Source organism: Gavialis gangeticus, unplaced genomic scaffold, assembly GCF_001723915.1.
Source record: "Gavialis gangeticus isolate Ggan-Ray unplaced genomic scaffold, GavGan_comp1, whole genome shotgun sequence".
Taxonomy (NCBI): domain Eukaryota; kingdom Metazoa; phylum Chordata; order Crocodylia; family Gavialidae; genus Gavialis; species Gavialis gangeticus.
The window spans coordinates 18,390,380-18,399,172 of NW_017729030.1; the positions used below are offsets into that span (position 1 = coordinate 18,390,380).

The window sequence follows — 8,793 nt, forward strand, 5'->3', positions numbered from 1 at the left end:
TGTCATCAGTGAATTTAAACAGGTTACTTTCCACCCCATAAACTCAGCAGTTTATACAAAAAGACGTGTACAAGGAAAAATGAAAAACCCTCATATGTTTCTATGATTTCAACCCCACTTTCTCCCTAGTCACAGAGCATAATGGTGCTAGATTCAAAGTATTTTTCAAAGTGAATGCATAAAGATTAAACTCTTATACAGGAGGTTTTGAGACATCTCTGTTCTTGAGGTCTCTGAAATCTAGTCCAAATTACTTTTAGTGGTCCTTGGAAGGTCTTCATTAAATAATATTTACTACTGAGCAAGGTAATAAAGGAGACTTCCTTATCCCTGTGCTAGCCAGTTGGTAAAGATACTTCTTTCCTTTCTTGATAGGTTAACATATTTTACACTTATTTAACACTCATTAGCATTTCAGTACTTCACGCTCTACTGAAGACAGATTTTCTGGAGAGCTAGGTCAAGGTCTTAGCATGATTATGCATTAACAATAGAGCATAAGTATACTGCAACAGTATAGGAATACAAGTTACTACAGGGTGCATAGTTTATTAAATGTTTTCAGTATGTTTAAAATGAAAAACTATACCATGCATATAGTTCTGTAACAACAGCCATAGATATGCTGTAATATAGGTTACTAATAAATAGTAATCTCTCTCTACTCTGTAGGCCTACTACTACTAGAACTCTATAGTGACTTCTCTCATTCCTCTAGGGGTGAAGTTAATCATTACTCTTAGACCACAATAAATCTGTGAAATGGTAAGTGCCATGAAAGTTAGAATATTCTATAAGCAGTTGTATGTTAAGGGTTAATATTGTTTCTTGCCTGCACAACTCTGACTTGCCATTAGAGGGCTGGTGAGCAGGAGCATGGCTAGGATCCAGGGCACCTGAGCTTTATTTTGGCTTTGGGGGAGGAGTGGGGTTTGGAAGTCGTGCATCTTGGGATGCGGGAAGAATGCAAATTGCACATTTTATCTCCATGAAATTACCCTAACATGAGCTAGTGGTAAGTGGCATAACTTTGAAATGCTCAGAGGACACTTAGCATGAATTAATGAGCTTTTATGTGTGGACATTCATGTTTAAGTGCTCTTAGTATAGTCTAAGTGTAATGTGAAACTTCACCCTAGAATAATTCCTAAAGTACTTGCACCAAAACAATAGTTTGAAGGGCTGTATTCATCCTAGGTCCATCAGCTCTTCAAAATGAGAAGCCACAGGTTTTGTCTCTTTCATACAGATGAATGGCATATTAAGCTCTCCTTCCAAGTGCACTTTTCCCTGTCTAAAGCTAAGGAAGTAGACTTGAGCAATCTTTTCAGTGCTCCAACTCTGTGATGATTTTGGCTATCACTTAGGTGTGACATTGAGATAGTAAACATAAGCAGGGAGAAACTAAAACATTCTCCAAGGTACACCACAAAGCTCATTAACATTATAAAACTAGGTGACAAATGCTGAGGGAAAATAACCTGAAAAACTGTTGCAGGGAATAGAAGGACTTCTGCTGCTTGCTCTGGGATGGAAGATGGCAGCCTGTCCACAATGGACTGTAGTAAGAGTGGGAAGTTTTAGACAGTGAAAAATCTCTTCTCTTACAAAACATACAGCGTGTATAAAGAAGTGATCTGTGCACATGTTACAGTGCTGTAATTTAGAGCACTTTTTATAGCACTAGTTATAACTTAAAGCTTTAAGTTATTTAAAGCTACAGGTTGCTAAAGTACTGTATAGTTGTCTTAAACGTGACAGAAGTGCAGTGTTTGGTACGGTGGCCTCTGAGCCTTCCTGAACTTTCTAGGCTAGGAAGCAGGGGCACTCTGCAGCCTCCTGGGGCTTTTCCTCTAGTCAGAAATTTGACCAGTGTACAAGTTATTTAAAGCTACAGGTTGCTAAAGTGCTGTAAAATGCAGTGCTTCAAATTTAATACCTCATTTAACAAGGGTCAATTAAAAGCATTATACCCATTTTAAGGTGCTGTAAAGCCATGCACTTCTGCTCTGCATGACAATAAAATGCTTTAAATGACAAAAAAACCCAACTTTTGTACACACCCTATATCAGGCTGTTAATGATCATGAGGTCATAAATGTTCAGGGTGTCATTTCACGTAAAAAAAACCCCAAAACACTGTAGGAACAAATTTACCAGCCTGATAAACCTTTCCTTTTATATCATTCCTTACAGTATCTAACTACAGTAAAAGCTGTGTTAACTGGCATGAGTGGGGTAAGGGGGTGCCAGTATCTAAAAATTCTGGTTATCTGAGCCAACCAGATAAACCAGAGAAAAACCCTGTGGAGTGGGGCAGGAGTGGGGAGGAAAGGCAGCTGCAGGCAGAGCAGGGGCTGGGAGGTGGGTGGCGGCGGCCATACGCGGAGCGGCAACAGCGCAGGGTGGTGGGTGGCGGCCCCAACGTCTGGCAGCCACTGGAAATTCCAGTTAATAGAGTATTTTGGATAGTAGAATACCACTTAACACAGCTTTTACTGTATGCAGCTCTTGAAAATCTAAGTATTCAAAACCTCTATTTAGATGATTATGTGATGAAGTTATTCATGAGTGCATTAGGATCCTCTGCATTCTTTGAATGAGTCAGGCTATATTTTGAAGTCATACACAAAAGTGTCATTCAAATATAGTAAGTGCTTTCTTTCTGGTGCATAAGTACCCTTTCATTTCCTCAATGAAAGTTTTCCCAACTTAAAAAAACCCAGCCCTTTTCAACATCAAGATGTGAGATCAGTTCTAACTCTAAACCTCTAAAATACATTGTTATAGGATAGAAACTTGAAGCAACTTTGGAACACCTGAGTCAAGCCCAGGCTTTCTAATCATCCCTACTACAACACAATGTGAATGCGCCACATTAAATAATGAACATTTACACACAGTTGCAAGCCTAAAGAAATGCCATTACTAGTCTGACTTATTTCAATAAACAGGAAAATGGTGACTTTTTACTAGACTCCACTGAACTTGTTCTGTCTAGCCAATCAGAGCAAGTTAGGAATTTTCCAGACAAACAGGCTTTCTTGAAATCAAAATGTTTTGAAAGTAAAGTCTTGGGTTTCAGAATTTCCTATAAAACAGAGGCTATACTAGTTTCCTGACAGCTTTCCCAGTAGGGTGTACAGGGGGTTAAGTTTCCTGAACAATGCAACAGCCCCAATGTGACTCTGTCTGGAAGCTGGGAATGCCACATCTCCTGGGCTTTAGGTTCACCTTACCATGAAAACTGCATTAGTGCCAAGGACCCACGGTAGTTGGTTTCCATGCTGTCCAGATCTTGCAACTTGGGAATCAGCTGCCCTGTGAGCTGAGCAGGCAGTGGACCTGGTACTTTGGAAACCTTGGATCCCGTGATTCAGAGCAGTCTGCATAGTGGGGTGTTATCCTTATCTGGAGACTCTGAAAATCCTGACAGCTACTGACTGAAATGAAATTCCACTGTCTGAAATTCCAGCTGCAATTACTTAACAGAACAAGGGTTTTTCCAGTCCTCTTATAAACTTCTTTTCTACACAGTCAAGCCGCATTAAAATGCAATTTGCAGTACCACAGTCCCCATTACTGAAAGCAGAGGGCAACCTGCCTAGACTGGGGATCCATGGGAATGCATTTCATTTCAGAAAAACAGAAACAGGGTGTTGCCAAAAAAAAATAACAACCCCCCCAACCCCTCCCCCCCCCAAAAAAAACCCCAACCCAGAACAAATACCCACTGTGTGGAATTTGTATTCCATAAATATTTTTCAACGTTTTGGTTTTTCATCCTGCCCTAGAATGAAGAGAAGAAAACTATACTACAAACTAAACTGATACATGGAGTGGACATTTGATTTCTGGCCAGCTTAGCTGAGATAAGATCACAAGAACATAATTACCCTACTAGCAGGTAAACCAATCAAAACTGCAGGCCAAATACTTCTAACAACAACTAGCTGTTTTGCTGTTTAACTACCATTCATGTGTTTATTCCTTTTAAAAACATGAAGTTACATCCCCAATCACATACGGAAAATGTAGAGTAATGCAAAACATTCCAGTCTGGAGGTATTTGTACTTGAATGGTAAATAATGAGTAGCTGTGGGATATGACATTTATTTTGCTCAGGAGACTGGCATGACTCAACTTTGTTGTCACCACACCAGAATTTTTTGGTTTTTTGCTCACTTGTGGTATGTTATATCTCACAGTGTCCCAACATATTCACTTCATGTAGCTAGGAGGGAGAAGGGGAAGAGAGGAGGGGAAGAATAAAAGACCTAGTATAGGCTTAGTAAATAAGGGGCTTAATTCAAAGCCCCTTGAAAAGTCATGCAGCATTTGGTGGAATCAGGCCTTATGTAAATAAATGTTTAACTAAAGAAAACCCCACTGTGTTCATGTTCCTTCCCTCTCAGAAAATATATCCATAATATATTATGGATAAAATTCTGGTCTCAGGGTTATATTGAAATAAATCTGGAGTAAATTTACTGATATCAATTCACCTCCACACACTGGTGATTGAGACTGTGCAGTGTAGGTACACATCTACATTTTAAGAGGAGAATTGTGAAGTGTAGTTATTTTTCCTACAGGAGCAGCAGTTTACTCTACCAGATAAAGGCCAAATCACTACATGCATGGGTGGCTGGTAAAACACAGTCTTGCTTTAAAAAATAAAAGGCTCACTTGGATGATTAGGTGAGAGCATATGCAAGATGTAAATGATATCTCATTGGAGATGGGGCTAAGAAATCTGATAATATATGGGAATCTCCAACTAATCAGTAGGGCTGATCAATACCTCTACACGGCTGGTGTATCTGGGCCATAGGATGACATCACTTTTGATAACAGATATTTTAGTGAATTGCTTGATATTTGAAGATAATTTTATTCACATTTTATTTTGGACAAAATATATTTAGTTTAATATATTCAGGGAAAGCAGAAGGGGGTAGATCTACTTTGGCTAATTTGCTCACTTTACTCTTCCTGAAAATTTGAGCTGCTTACCATCTTGGTAGGCGAACTAGTAAGTGGCCTCAAAAAGTCAGTTTTGATGTTATATTAAGTTCAGTAATATTGGATGGTGTACGGTATTGATTGACTGTCTATTCCTTTTTCATCCTGCATTATTCAAGAAATGGCAATTAAAATGCAGTATAACCTCAAGTGGAAGGTGAACGTAAACTCACACAAAGTTAGAAAATAAATGAGCTAAGGTTTCTATATAAGCATTAATCCTTTGTGTGGTACAAACCAACTATATATCATTGTATAAAGAATTTAAGACTGAGTAATACATTCAGCCATGTATTTAACAAAAACCATGACAGGATAAGGAAGGTTATGTTTCTAGTACTCTTTGTATCCAGAGAGAGAGCTTTTTTTTATTTCTAATGATTTATATTATCTCACCTATACTTTCTGGGGAAAAAATGAAAAAAAAGAATTGACAGCGTCCTAAAAATGCCTTTTTTTTATTTGCACACACATTTAAATTATTTCCTGTCCCTGATACTAAAGCAGATTTTCAAAACAGTGTGTCTCAATGAAATGTTAATCTCTGTGATGCAAAAAGTCTGGTGACATGCCTGAAGTGGCAAGCCCTTTCCTGGGATCGAACAGAAGTTTCTGTGCCTGTCAGAAAGGGAGAATGCACTCTGGCAGGTTTCAAAATAGGTGGGGCCTTTGTTAAACTCTTCTACAATTACACCAGATGTTAGTGAGCCAGACCAGGAGTGATTTTTCAATTGCTTCATAAAACTTTTACCATTTTAATTTCCTCCCAGTCAAATCAAGCAGCAGCACAGATCCCTGTTTAAGATGGATTTAAATGGCAATCTTTTCAGAGCAGGGCGACTAGTATCAACAAAGAATGGGAGGAGACAAAAAGATTTTGCTTACCTTAGCAAAATCTCAGAGAAGATGACTGCTCCCTAATACATCCGTGAATAAAGAAAAGGAAGCAGAAAAGCAAATTAAAATGTGCATAAGAACAAAGGGGCTTAAAACAGCTATCAAGAAATTTAGTTCGGAAATTAGAAGAAGTTCCTAAGCATCATGGGAGTGAGGTCCTCAAACAGACTTCCTAAGGAGGTCATTTTGCCCCCAATTACAAACTATGTTCTAAGCTGGATTTCCGTCAAGTTAAGAAAGAGAGAGAGAGGCAGTCCTTCCAGTCCTACGTCACAATTCCTTATGACCAAGCTCACAATCATCGTCAGATTAACCAAGTTGACACACCTAGGTTTTAAAAGGCTTGCTTTGAAACTGTCTTACAGTAAGAAAAGACAAAAATATGCTTGAGGCATTCTGCCAACATGCATGGGTGTCATTGCTTAAATGGTGCAATAAGCTTGTGAGAACATACGTTTATATTGGAAACTATTCTGTAACCTAGTGTGTTGCAGGCCCTAAAGTTAACAAATGAACTGTTTTGTGTGCACAGAACATGGCTCTAATTATAAATTTATACCTAGTGATAGAATATAAATGATCTGGGTTGTTCATAATACAAATGTATTCATTTTCCATTCAGTAAGTAATTTTCTCTTTAACAAAACATAATTTTGCAGCATAAACTGAAATAATTTTGATCGGGTTGTAGCTAATTGTATCTGTGTTGCTAGAGTGTCACCTGCTGGGCACTGCTAGTACATTGGTCTTGAACATGTTGGAAGCTTTCTGAAAGTAGACTAAAGGACACATTCTTTGGGGATGGAATTATATTGACTTCAGCGGAGTTAAGTCAACAGAAAAGGCCTTTCCAATTTCATGCAAACTCACTATGTAATGAGAAACACACCCCACATCTCTCACTTTTTTCTCAAAGCTTGGACCTTAGCCAACCCCTGTGTCTCAAGCTGCTCTCTGTTCTGAAGGAAAAATGAATGTTTGGGATGCTTCCCACTGTTACTTGGATTGGGTTAGCTCCTTGTGTGCTTTTCAAGCACATATTGTTCTATATTTAATCTTTCAGAGAGAAGCATGATGAAGTCCTTGATAACAGACGTGCTGTGTAATTTCAGAGAACTAATTTCAATATCAACCCCTTATATCAGTGATGAATTTACTTGAGGTCCACCCTTCTCCCCCACCCTCACCATGAAATTAGGGCAAATACACTTATTTCATAACTTACCTCCCTGACTGGGGTGTTTTGAAAATAATTTTTATAATTTTTTAAATAACGTCGTTATAATATTCCAATAAAGGTATATTGAATTTTTGCTTCAATATTAAACCATGCTTAGGTGCTAATTTCAAGGGAGCTCAAATATGGTGGGCTCAGCCACTGTACAGCCAACACACCTGCCATAGCCACCACCACAGCCACTGCCCAGGGTACAGAAATTATTTGTTATGCCTGTGTCAAGATAAAACTATGACAAATATGTACAATTTGCTGTCTCCAAGAACAACCTTAATTAAAGTTAAGATTAGGCATTTCCTTATGCAAGAGTAATTTGCAGATGTGATGCCTGTTGAACTTTGAGCAATTTCATCCGGATGTTCTGAAGCTGAATTCAACAAGCTGTAGAACAAGTTAATGCCTTGGTATGGCAGAATGCTTGAAATAGATAAGGAGACTTAGCCAAGTGTTCAATATATATATTAGATTCTTTTTTGAAATTTAAAGATATTGTCATTTAAATGTGCTCAAATGGAGCCATTTTAAATATTTTCTGAAAAAAAGGGTTTAATGGAAATTTTTTAAAAAGTAATTATTTCAAACATCTTTTATTAAAGCTTTCAGAAAAAAGACATGCAGTGCATATTTCAACAAATATGATATATATATATATTCTTCATCCAGCACGATTTTTTTAAAATAAATAAATAAATAAATAAATATAGGTTTTAAGGGAAAATTTATATACAATTTTCCATTAAACCCTATATTTATTTATCTTAAAAATTCATGTTGGATGAAGAAAAACTTGAACATAAGCTGGTAGGCATTAAATCCCACACTTTAGATACTCAAATATTTAACATTGGTCAGAGACAAAATTATAGCCTATGATTAATGTGGCCACGACCCTCACAAACTAACATGTCTACACTTGAGGCTATTGTGGATTTTAGATGCATCTAGGCTAGTTTTAAACACGCTTTTTAGGTTAGCAGAAGCATTTAGATGCAGCAGCACATAACTATATGGGCTAATTATTTTGCCAAGAAGCTGCAGCAGAATCTAAATAAGATCCTTGTAACACCTGCCAAAATGACATTAAGACCAAATTCCTTCACAAATCCAAATCTATATCTTTTTTCAAGACTGAATGCTACTGTGCCAAACCCTATTCCAACTATTTGATGTCTCAGTATGATCCTATTTCACCATGTTTAAGTCTCTGAAAAAAATTATTAATAAAATTCTACTTTGGTAACTTGCTTTCATCTTAGCTTTAAGTCAAAGCTACAAAAAAGGAGTACAAAAAGGAAGGAGGAGAGGAGCATTTTATTTTCCTGTTAACTGTAGTCAAGGTGGAATCAAATTAGATTCACTCTTTCAAGCACTGGTGCCACTGTGATAGTGCACAGGGCCAGGAGACAGCTGCCGTTGGAGCCAGGAGAGCTCTCTCAGCCCCATGAGCATTGGGACCAGGCCCCGTGATCCTTGCCAACCCTGGGGCTAGCTCCCTTGGGCTGCTGCAGGGGGCCAGAGCAGGTTATGAGCAGCCCTGTACTGGGCTTTGCTCCCTATTGGGAGCATGTAGATGTGCTCCTAGGGAAGCTTACTGCACAGTATTTTATTGCACAGTAAGTCTTTACAGCATTAG

The 8,793-nt window shown here is 38.1% G+C and overlaps 1 long non-coding RNA gene across 1 annotated transcript in view; it reads right to left on the reverse strand.

The window, feature by feature from the left end:
* LOC109301098 overlaps positions 1-5,945 on the reverse strand; it is a 22,209-nt gene extending 16,264 nt beyond the window's left edge. The window contains exon 1 of the long non-coding RNA XR_002098430.1: positions 5,912-5,945. This is a non-coding gene — a long non-coding RNA (uncharacterized LOC109301098). The remainder of the gene's footprint in view (positions 1-5,911) is intronic.
* Between the last annotated feature and the right edge of the window lie 2,848 nt (positions 5,946-8,793).